General features: G+C 44.2%; 1 protein-coding gene across 2 annotated transcripts in view; it reads right to left on the bottom strand.

The window, feature by feature from the left end:
• MCC (MCC regulator of WNT signaling pathway) overlaps positions 1 to 12,111 on the bottom strand; it is a 315,415-nt gene that overhangs the window by 233,508 nt on the left and 69,796 nt on the right. The gene's annotated exons all lie outside the window — the stretch shown is intronic.

Below are 12,111 nucleotides of genomic sequence, written 5' to 3'. Positions count from 1 at the left end.
TGGGTATGTGGTCAGGAGGAGGGGGTCTCAGGACCTGAAATCCTACACAATCAATCACTAATGTAGACTTGTCTTCTATTTCCACAGGAGAATACAAAGAACTTCATCTACACGTACTCAAGTCTTCATTACTGAGAAAGTCATCATTAGGGTCCTTTCCCACGTGGTTCCAAAATGTCCTGGAAAGAAGCGCCTACTGACACGAAAATATTTAGCCTCTATTACAGTGGTGGGGAACCTATGGCACGGGTGCCAGAGGCGGCACTCAGAGCCCTCTCTGTGGGCATCTGCACCCTGGAAAAAGTCTATGGTGTACCAATATGCCTTAGACCTTTCCTGCCATTCATCAGCGCAGGGCGCACTATGAACAGCACAGGCAGCGCACTGAATGTAGGAAGCCTATTATAGCTAAGTGATACATAGTACATGGAGGATATACTATATTAGTATTCAGGTTAAATTACTGTGTTGGCACTTTGCGATAAATAAGTGAGTTTTGGTTTGCAGTTTGGGCACTCGGTCTCTCAAAGGTTCTCCATCACTGCCCTATTAGCATAGTCATGGCCTCTGGCCATGTGTTCTCCAGAGGGAGAGGCCATATCGCCCATGTAACAATCCAACAGCCCAATTTGCCCCCTGCAAACTGCCATTAGGGGAAAGTTGGGCCACCGCCAGTCCGCCATACACATTAGATGGTTGGACAGTTCCACCAACATTGGACGTTCATCTAATCACCAATCTAATACACGAGTAGCACTGCAGATGGAGTCAGGATCACGGTCATTGTCGCACTCTCTGTCCACTTGACCCGTTCATCCCCATCCGCTAGATTACATTGTCCAGAGTCTTCTGCATTATGTGAGCACATCTCAGCCGTCCGGACCATGTGGGGGTTTGAGGGCTTGCAGCAGGGGGGAGGGATGACAATAAAAAAAATAGTGACTCATGTAGTACTGCAGTTCATACAGCTAAATGGTGACAAATTCCCTTTTAGACTGACCTAAAGGGTTTAGGGTGTATATAGCACAGAACTATTTAACACTCAAAAGTAGGGTTTTTTTTCTTTACAAGGAAGAGCGGTAACAATAAAAAAAAAAAAAATACTATAAAAAAGATAACTGGTGTAGTCATCCATTTTAATATATACCTCAGAAAAAAAGTATCTGCAGCCATTACTACCAATTCCCAAATACAACGCAGTCCAGCAAGCCGAGCATCCTGCCATGTACGGCCTCTAGAGGGAGCACTGGGTCACTGGTGAAGACCACCTCCAGGCCCCTGCAGAGCTTCTACACTGAAGTATTTTATCATGACCACAGCCTCAACATTTACAGCCTGTCTGCCAGAACTGAAACAAAGGGAATGAAAAAGCCACAAGTCATGAATCACTTCGTAAACTAACAAAGAAAAATCTACATTATCAGATTTACCAAGGTACTAACATACATAGGTCCAGATTGTGCCCAAAATGTCTAAAAAAAGTGATGCAATTTGGTTTCTATATTTTTTTTCTGCTTCTCCTGAAAAGGGGTGTACATGTGCAGTCGTAACCATATAGTGGCCAGCCCCTTTAAAGGGTTTTTCCAGGTGTTTAATATTGATGACATCCTCAGAACCAGAGGGGTTCCGAAACCTTGCACCACTGCTGATTAACTGTGAAGAGGCTCACAGGAGTGCCGCGCTGTCCTTTTCCTATTGCTTTGACCCTAGTAGGGCTTTTACCTGCGATCGTTAGATCACTTGTTCCCTGGAATGAAATGAATTTCCAGTGCAACCTATGGGACGTTCAATGTGTCCCTTTGGAGCCCTGCCACATAGGAACTATTGCTGTAGTAGCCTTGGAACCTTCGGAGGGACGTAAGCTTTCTTGATCTCAGCACAGAGAAGCCATTCAGGCCCAGAAAAAGCAGCACTCAGAGAAAAGCTTCTGACAGGTTAAATGTCTGTGATCGGCATTAACGCCGATCACAGACATTAGCCTTGGGTATCTCCTGTTTAAAATAGCAGAAACCTGGTGGCCATGGCGCCTGCTGCGCTCTTGAGCTTGCTCATCTTTACAGGGTTTCGGTCATCAGAATTAACCCCATTAAACTAGCTGACATTAGCTATGTGCTAATGTCAGCTGAACCTAAGGCTGGGTTCACACGGGCGTCACGTTTTGGCTCAGGATGCGTCCCGAGTGCATTGCGGCAAACCCCCGCGAGTAGGTACCCAATTGCAGTCAGTTTTGACTGCGATTGCGTTCCGTTGTTCAGTTTTTATCGCACGTTTTGCACGCGCGTGATAAAAAACTGAATGTGGTACTCAGACCCGAACTTCTTCACTGAAGTTCAGGTTTGGGTTCAAGGTTGTGTAGATGTAATTATTTTCCCTTATAACATGGTTATAAGGGAAAATAATAGCATTCTTTAATACAGAATGCTTAGTACAAGGTCAATTGAGGGTTAAAAAAAAAAAAAAAAAATTAACTCACCTTCTCCAATTGATCGCGTAGCTGCCGGTCTCCTGTTCTTTCTTCAGGACCTGTCAAAGGACCTGTGGTGACGTCTCATCACATGGTCCAATCACATGGTCCATCACCACGGTGATGGACCATGTGATGTGACATCACGACAGGTCCTTTAGCCGGCAGCTCATGATTAAAGTAATAAGAAGAGATCGGCAACTACGCGATCAAGAGGAGGTGAGTTAATTTTTTTAATATTTTTTAACACTCAATTGACATTCTACTAAGCATTCTGTATTAAAGAATGCTATTATTTTCCCTTATAACCATGGTATAAGGGAAAATAATACTGTGAATAGACTGTCATCTTAGCAACCATGCGTGAAAATCACACCGCATCCGCACTTGCTTGCGGATGCTTGCGATTTTCACACAGCCCCATTCACTTCTATGGGGCATGCGTTGCATGATAAACGCACAATATAAAGCGTGAAAATCACTGCTCATGTGCACAGCCCCATGGAAGTGAATGGGTCCGGATTCAGTGCGGGTGCAATGCGTTCACCTCACGCATTGCACCCGCGCGGAAATCTCACCCGTGTGAACCCAGCTTAACTAGCCTATTCCTACTTGTATCTATGCCCCGCTACACCAGAAATCTAACTTTTATAATATGCTAATTAGCCCCTTCTTCCAGCCCTGTCTGCTATGTATCTTGCGCCGTCCCGTTCAGCGCAGGCGCAGTGAGTGAAGTCCTTCACTCACTGCGCCGAATACTGAACGGGACGGCGCAGGCGCGATATACATGGCAGACAGGGCTGGCAGGAGGAGACCAAGGCTGCCTGGCCCTGTCAATCAAGTGCAGTGGGGCGTGTCCAGAGGTGGGAGAACGGAGCATCCAGGAGCAGGGGCAATGCCCCCCTGCTCCTAGAGGCTAATTAGCATATTATAAAAGTTAGATTTTATAAAAAACAGAAAGACCACAATACAGACAAGAATAGGACATGTTCTATAATTTACAGAATGGTCAAATGTATCCAGAAAAAAATACAGATGTGTGCAGGACCCCACAGAAATGAATGGGTCTATATGCAGTCACAAAAAATGCAGATATCTCACAATGAAAATTACTGTCACATCTATCTGACCTTATTTTTAGATGTTCATCAAACATGAACACAACCCTAAATAAGGAGTCAGGCAAACTGTCCTGAAAGAATACATAGGTGCTCCAAGCAATGACTACTACAAGTCCCATTCTCCATATTAGACAACCGCAGTGCAGCCACTTGTATTATTTAGAGAACTTATTCTAGATTTATTTAACAGGGAGGGGGTATTTCAGTCACACTTGTGAAGCTTTGAAAATATATGTTCATCTGCTGCCAATTTATTATTAAAGTGTACAGATGGTACATCATTTAATAATGACACAGAGTGACATTGTAAGAAACCACAGTGTGTCCTATTCCCTGAGTGGACAGACAAGGCTTTCTGGGAAAAGTCACCAGGGATCTGCTCTCCTGCTGTCTCTCAGCCTGATAAAATATTATGGCTGCTAATAAGATCTAAAGAGAGAAAACTGCTTCAAAATGATCACATTCCTTCGTCAGGACGAAGTGGCAAAATATTATCATTCCTTCCCTTTGTGAAAGAGTATGGCTTTGCGGTTCAGTTGTGGGGTATATTCACACACGGCAGATCTGCACTGATGTGCTATGCAGAGGTCTTAGCGGAGCGAACTGGCGCTGGTATAGCACATTGCTACTCCTCCCTGTTCCCGCTCAAGCCTGGCATAGTACATCAGCTTTAGCAGAGCGGCACGGGTACAGGCAGGAGCGTCGATGTGTGCTCCTGCCAGTAGTGCGCACACTGCGGCCCCACACTCGCTGGTGTATGAGAGCACAGATTTAAAAAAGCGCTATAGACACCTGAACGTCTGGTGCTTATTAGGTCACTAGAATAAGAACATAAAAGTATATTGCAAAAATTAATTATGGCCTATTTAGAATAGTTCAAAATAAACTTAATGGGGTATTCCCATCTCAGACAATGGTGGCATGTTGCTAGGATATGCCCCCATTGTCTGATAGGTGCCGGTCCCACGGCTACACTGAGAACGGAGTGGGGAAGGTGGTGGCTGTAGGACCCCGGGGTCCAGCCACCGCCAAGCGCTCTCCCCATAGGACTAAATGTGAGCACACCGCGCTTGCGCAGCTAATGCTCCCATTCATTTCTAAGGGACCGAAGCAAATAGCTGAGCCAGAGCTCAGCTATTTTCGGCAGCCCCATAGAAATGAATAGAGCGCAGTGTGCCCTTCACAATGTTCAGGGGTCCATTCCTGATGTAGGTCCTCTGGGACCTGCACCTATCAGACAATGGGGGCATATGCTAGCGACCCCCTTTCAATAAAAGGTCAGTTACCCTTAAAATATGCCTGCCTTGAAAACTGCAGGCTACAATAGTTGGAGAGTTAATCTATTTTCTAGTTAAAAATTGCAAAAAAGCTTTAACTCAAGATTCTGCATGCTGTGCAGAATCAAGTAATAGGTCAGAACAGCCATGGTGTTTCCATGTAACGCTCAGGAAAACAAAAGGAGACTACAAGACAAAAAAGGAAACCTCAACCTCCTGATTAGTTCTCAAGAGGGAATGCTCATTAAGACTCCAGTAAATATTCAAACAAATCTGTTAAGCTAGAAGTACAAGAGAATCTCAATAACAGCGCGCCTTAATGGCTGCAATCTGTTAGCAATCCTCTAGTGCGGTGGGATCCTTTCATAGTCGTCACATCCACTGAACATACAATGTTTATGTAGTGTGATGGATTTCAGGTCTTGGGGACGTCATCTGGAATGTGGCTGACAACTGTGAAATAATACTAAAAGCCTGCCATATACAACAGATAACTCGCGTGTCCACAAAAGTGCTAAACAGAACGTATTGCTCTACATCTGCTGCTGCTGCAGCTTTATAGCAGAAGTAAACCACCATTAATACCAGGACATTTAGAGGCTCCTTCGTTGTTGAGCTACATTTATGGTACAGAATGCTGATTGACAACCAATGAAATGTTCTAATCGAGGATGTTCTGACACGTGTCCTTAGATTATGGTGGAAAAAACCATCTGACAATGTTAGAAAGGTTTTTAATAGCACCGGGCACCATGGGACCAGATGATATGTATAAAGGGGTTGTGCAGGGGTTTTATACTGATGTCTTATCCTCAGGATAGCAAAGAAAAAGGGGGTCAGTCAGCACACCCCAATGCGCAGGTGCACGCTGCCATGGCTAGAAACACAAAGAAAAAAAAACACAATGCAATAGCACTCTGCAAACCAAATAACGTACAATAATGCCATATTATTGGAAAATATTCTGGTGCTAATGCTACGCTGATTTTGTAAATTTGAGATTCTTGGCAAATACATTTTGTACAAAATTATTGTGCCCATCTGCCACATGTCAAGGCGATCTCTGTAAGATGGGAACCTAATACTAAATGCTACCTGTTATGTGCCATAACGGCCACCAGAAAATTCAGGTTCCACATGCATGCTGAGCCCACTCTCTACCTCTCCTGGTGCCAGACGGCTTCCAATGAATGCAATGAGAGTCCACTCTCTACCTCTCCTGGTGCCAGACGGCTTCCAATGAATGCAATGAGAGCCCACTCTCTACCTCTCCTGGTGCCAGACGGCTTCCAATGAATGCAATGAGAGCCCACTCTCTACCTCTCCTGGTGCCAGACGGCTTCCAATGAATGCAATGAGAGTCCACTCTATACCTCTCCTGGTGCCAAAAGGCTTCCAGTGAGTGCAGGGAGAGCAGCTACAGCTTTATACTGATAAAGAGTACTTTATTTGGTTTGCAGCGTGCTGTTGCATTGTGTGTTTTTTTTCTTTATCCTCAGGATAGGTCATCAATATCTGAATAACGGGGGTCCGACACCCAGCACTCCCCAAATCAGCTGTTTGAAGAGGAGGTGGCGCTCCATGCGAGCACTGCTTTATGTTCATTACACTGTCCGTTATCTTGGAAGCGAGTGTAACCACAAGTACAAATGTAGCAGAGTTAACAGTCACAGTCCTAACGTGTTAACTAGATGTAATAACTCATCAAGTGTGACTGTTAATCTTGCTACATCTGTACTCGCTCCTTTTACTTGAATGGAGCGAATACTTGTAATTACACTGCGCCGCTGCAAGGGAGACAATGTGCTGTCTAATGAAAAGGAACTAGCATTCGCATGGAGCACCGCCTCCTCTTCAAAACAGCTGATAGGTGGGGGTGTCAGACCCCCGTTATTCAGATAATGATGACCTATCTTTAGGATAGGTCATCAATACAAAATCCCTGCACAACCCCTTTAAGGGGCACTTACACACATTTCTTGAAGGGGTTTCCCAGTACACTTTAAAGGGAGTCTGTCATCAGCATTTCACGTTTGTAACCCTTCCCATAGCTTTCAAGCATGCTTACAGTTAATAAAAACGTTACCTTTAGCATCAATCCTGGACTTATAAAACATCTTTGTAGCATATGCAAATGAGTGCTCGCAAGTGCCCAGGGGCGGCGTTACGCTCGTAGGTGCCCTGCAAGCTCAGGCTTTTCTTCGCTTCCCCCCGCCCCTTCCTTCCCTCCGCCCGCCCATCCTTTCCCTGTGACCGCCTATCTACTAACTTGTTGTTTCGCCGAGATCCCGCGCCTGCGCAGTCAGTCCGTCGGCCGGCGCATGCGCACTGCGATGACCATTCCTCCATTGCGAGCCCTCATTTGCATATGCTACAAAGATGTTTTTTGACGGTTTTATAAGTCCAGGATTGATGCTAAAGGTAACGTTTTTATTAACTGTAAGCATGCTTGAAAGCTATGGGAAGGATTACAAACGTGAAATGCTGATGACAGACTCCCTTTAATAAGTATGACCTATCCCCAGGATAAGGGCTCTTTCACACCTGCGTTGTTGTGTTCCGGCATAGAGTTCCGTCGTCGGGGCTCTATGCCGGAAGAATCCTGATCAGGATTATCCTAATTCATTCTGAATGGAGAGAAATCCGTTCAGGATGCATCAGGATGTCTTCAGTTCTTTGGCCGGAGAAAATACCACAGCATGCTGCGCTTTTTGCTCCGGCCAAAAATCCGGAACACTTGCCGCAAGGCCGGATCCGGAATTAATGCCCATTGAAAGGCATTGATCCGGATCCGGCCTTAAGCTAAACGTTGTTTCGGCGCATTGCCGCATCCGACATTTAGCTTTTTCAGAGTGGTTACCATGGCTGCCAAGACGCTAAAGTCCTGGCAGCCATGGTAAAGTGTAGCGGGGAGCGGGGGAGCAGTATACTTACCTTCCGTGCGGCTCCCCGGGCGCTCCAGAGTGACGTCAGGGCGCCCCAAGCTCATGGATCATGTGATCACATGGATCACGTCATCCATGCGCATGGGGCGCTCTGACGTCATTCTGGAGCGCCCGGGGAGCCGCACGGACTGTAAGTATACCGCTCCCCCGCTCCCCGCTCCTACTATGGCAACCAGGACTTTAATAGCGTCCTGGGTGCCATAGTAACACTGAACGCATTTGGAAGACGGTTCCGTCTTCAAATGCTTTCAGTACACTTGCGTTTTTCCGGATCCGGAGTGTAATTCCGGCAAGTGGAGTACACGCCGGATCCGGACAACGCAAGTGTGAAAGAGGCCTAAGTCATCAATATTAGATAGGTAAGGTCTGACACTGAAATCCCTACCAATTAGCTGATTGAAGAGGCTGTGGCACTTGGACGGGGGCTGCGGTCTCTTCAAAGTATGTCACCATACAGTTGTGTGAATGAGCCATAAAAGGAGTTCTCCAGGAACCAAAAAAAAATGTAAATACTGAGAAAACGTGTTATTTTTAATAAACTCCTAAATGCCTTTATTTATAATGGCTCATTTTGCCTAGGGTGCAGGCAGTGGAGAAATTAAAATGGCCGCTGTCAGATTCCTTCATGTGAAATTCGTCCTAATGACACAAGACGGCCTGTGTCAGAATGCATAGCACAGAGCAGTAGTCCTATGTAAGCTCCGTTCTCTGCCTGTATCAGCCATGTGAAGCACTATATTACGTACAGATCACAGCTGAGAGAATCTCTCCTAGTGCTTCACATGGCTGATACAGGCAGAGAATGGAGCTTACATAGGACTACTGCTCTGTGCTATGCATTCTGACACAGGCCGTCTTCTGTCATTAGGACGGATTGCAAGTGAAGGAATCTGACAGCGGCCATTTTAATTTCTCCACTGATTGCCCCCTAGACAAAACTAGCCATTATAAATGAAGGCATTTAGGAGTTTATTGGTATGTTTTTTTAAAAAATATTTTCAGTTTTTCTTTTGTTTCCGGGAAAACGGCTTTAACATTTTAGGATTAACAGTTTTTTTATTTAATAAATTCAACAAGGAGTGTCATGTCTAGAAGACAGCAGAATAATCTGCTAATTATAACAGAATTAGGCTAGGTCTACACGACGACATGTGTTGCGCGACACATGGGGCACAACTACACTGCAACATGTGTCGCGCAACAATTTTTATAATGATAGTCTATGGTGTCGCACTGCGACATGCTGCGACTGTCGCAGAAAAATCAAATGGCTTTTTTGCGACTATCGCGTCGCAATATCTCGCAGTGCAAAACCATAGACTACCATTATAAAAATTGTCGCGCGACATTGGTGTGACCAAATGTCGCTGTGTAGACCTAGAGACAAGCAGCGAGAGATACAAGGGAGGAGAGAGTGAAGGAGAGAGATTTCCCGCTTGACTCAATGCTGATGCTGCTGTGAGCACATGACTTCATTAGCCAGCATGTTCCCTCTACAGACACACACACACCTCAGAATTCGTTGCTTGAGTAGCATATTCAAAGTTATTATACCTCTCTATAATAGAACATCTCTCAACAAGGAGGAAGTAAAGGGCTTTAGTAAATCAAGTTAGCTATACTTTAACTGTCCAGTATACCCTACTTGCATGCACGGATTATCAAGTATTTCACGTTCTGAAGCAAGATTTACCATATTTCTATGAACTGAGTAAGCAGTTATGTGATGGGCAGGTTTAAATATTTATAAGGCACTACTGTCTCTGATATGGTTTGAGACTTGATGATAAAGCATCTAGAGACCTGTGTGGTGGGCTTACTAAACTGACGGTGAATGCATTTACTTAAGAAAAATATGCTTACCGCAAGTCTGCTCTAAATTACCATCCATTTACTGAATGCATACAAGTGCCAGGAACCTCAGAAATTGTGAGAAGCTCTCATGTAAGGCCATCTTTTAATCATCTATACACAAAGCAGACTACTAAAGATGTAAGACATTTACTAAGGGCTATGTGTGGTTTCCTTCACTGAGGGCACAATTTAGCTTTTTGCTAGTCTTAGTTCTCACAGTTATTTGTGGCCTATCTTTTATTTGGAAAGAAAAAAAAAACAACACCATGAATTTCATCAGTTTTTTTCCCCCAAGCAATCTTTGTGGCTTTTTCGCAAAAAAAAAAAAAAAATGCTGGAAAAGAGAAAATAACAGTAAAAAAGTGAAAATTGTGGTATTTTCCTGAAAAACACTATATATGAGACCACTCTAAGGTATAGTCACACATTTAAAGGTGTTGTGCAGTGCAATGGTATTGATGACCTACCCTCAGAATTGGTCATCAATATCAGATTGGTGGAGGTCCAACTCCTGGCACCCTTGCCAATCAGGTGTTTGAATGGGTAGCAGTGCTCATGCAAAGTGCTGCTTCTGCTTCACAATTACCTGTGCGTCGTCTAGCTTGTAGAGGCAGCGCAGTGTAATTACAACTGCTCCATCCCATGAGCGCTGCTACCCCTTCAAACAGCTGAGATGCCAGGAGTCGGAACCTCACCAATCTGATATGGATGACCTATAGTGAGGATAGGTCATCAATATCTTTCCACTGCACAACACCTTTAAACTTTGATGAGGGTTTTGGCACAGATTCCGCACCAAAATCCTCATCAAAGCAGCTAACATTCCGTATTCAATGGGTTATTTCATACCTCGTTCACTTGCAGTGGAAAGAATCTGTCCAAGAGGAAAATGCAGCATGCTCTTTATTTTGCACAGAAAAAAACATGGGTTTGCCCCACTGAAGGACAATGGCGTTAATCCTTGTGCAGATCGGTTGGCGCATCCACAGCAGGGATCTGAGCGTCAGCCTTGTTTTTCTGGCATGCATTCTTTGTAAAAGAAATCCTAAATGTGTGAAGATAGTCTAAGTCACTTCAGAATGCTCTTGTAAAAGATCAGCTTCTCAAAGTAACCCTCAGAATCTACCACTTGACTATAGACAGGTCTGAACACATTAATTTCACCCACTCTAGCTGTCTTTCTAACAGAGAGGTTAATGTAGACAACCATAAAGATACTAAATGTGACCTTTTTAAAATATAAATCTAATATGAGACTCATCGCTATCTAAACACATCTAATATATCCACTTAGAAGGTGCTTATATTTGATACTCCGCTGATGCTGAACAAAGCGAAGGAACGGCTCTGAGGAGTTAAGCACATTAGAGTAAATGCACCCTTGCATCATTCTTCATCAAAATTTTATTAAATAACCAAGCCCTTACCATCATGATAATCTGGTCTTTCCCATGAGGTCATATGCTATTAGTTACCAAAGCAGCCTGGCAGCGACAGTGGCAGTAGCCGCAGCACATGCAGCTAGGGTTGTGTCAAAGAAAAGCTCGTTTTCCTTGTTGTTTCTGATCATTTTACCCGGACACAAAAGACATTTATGAGTAATAAAATCAAATACACTGCACAACATTGCAGAACATTTTGTAGAATACCAAATTGGGATTCTCTTCCCCAGCGCATGTGAGATCACGGAGGGATCCCAGGACCCCAGACTACGGCTACATGCACACGAACGTTGTTTGTTTCCGTGTCCGTTCCGGGTTTTTTTGCGGATCAGATGCAGACCCATTCATTTCAATGGGTCCGCAAAAAACGCGGACAGCACACCGTGTGCTGTCCGCATCAGTATGTCCGTTCCGTTGCCCCGCTAAAAAAATAGTGCATGTCCTATTTTTTCTATTCTACGGACAAGGATAGGCATTATTACAATGGATCCGCAAAAAAAATGGATGCCATACGGAACATCATCCGTTTTTTTGGGCAGATCCGCAATTTGCGAACCACAAAACACATACGGTCGTGTGCATGTAGTCTACCTCTAAACTACCTGACATGTACAGTTTTAAGCAGCCACAAGTCACACATTCATAAAATAAGACCAGTGACCTGTTACAGTAAGTAATCAGAACGGCAATATAATGAAAATAATTAGTTACAGATGCTACATTACCTGAGTGATCATTACAAGTTCTATTTCATTTTTCCCTTTAAATTTGCAATACAAAATGATGCTCCCTCTATTCTATTCATTACATTAGAGACAGATTTACAACAGTATTCATCCAGTTCTTGCTAGTTAACTAAAATACTGCTAAAGCAGCAGACCCTTTGGGGTACCTGTGCTCGGTGTGGCCTGTCTACTGGACCCGCATGCAGAATACCGCTAGTTGTCAGGCCATTTGAACAATAGCAAGTACAGGTGCCTTCCGGCAATTATTGGTAATCCACATGCA

Source organism: Bufo bufo, chromosome 2, assembly GCF_905171765.1.
Source record: "Bufo bufo chromosome 2, aBufBuf1.1, whole genome shotgun sequence".
In the NCBI taxonomy this organism is placed as follows: Eukaryota; Metazoa; Chordata; class Amphibia; order Anura; family Bufonidae; genus Bufo; species Bufo bufo.
This window is presented reverse-complemented; position numbering and strand designations above follow the sequence as displayed.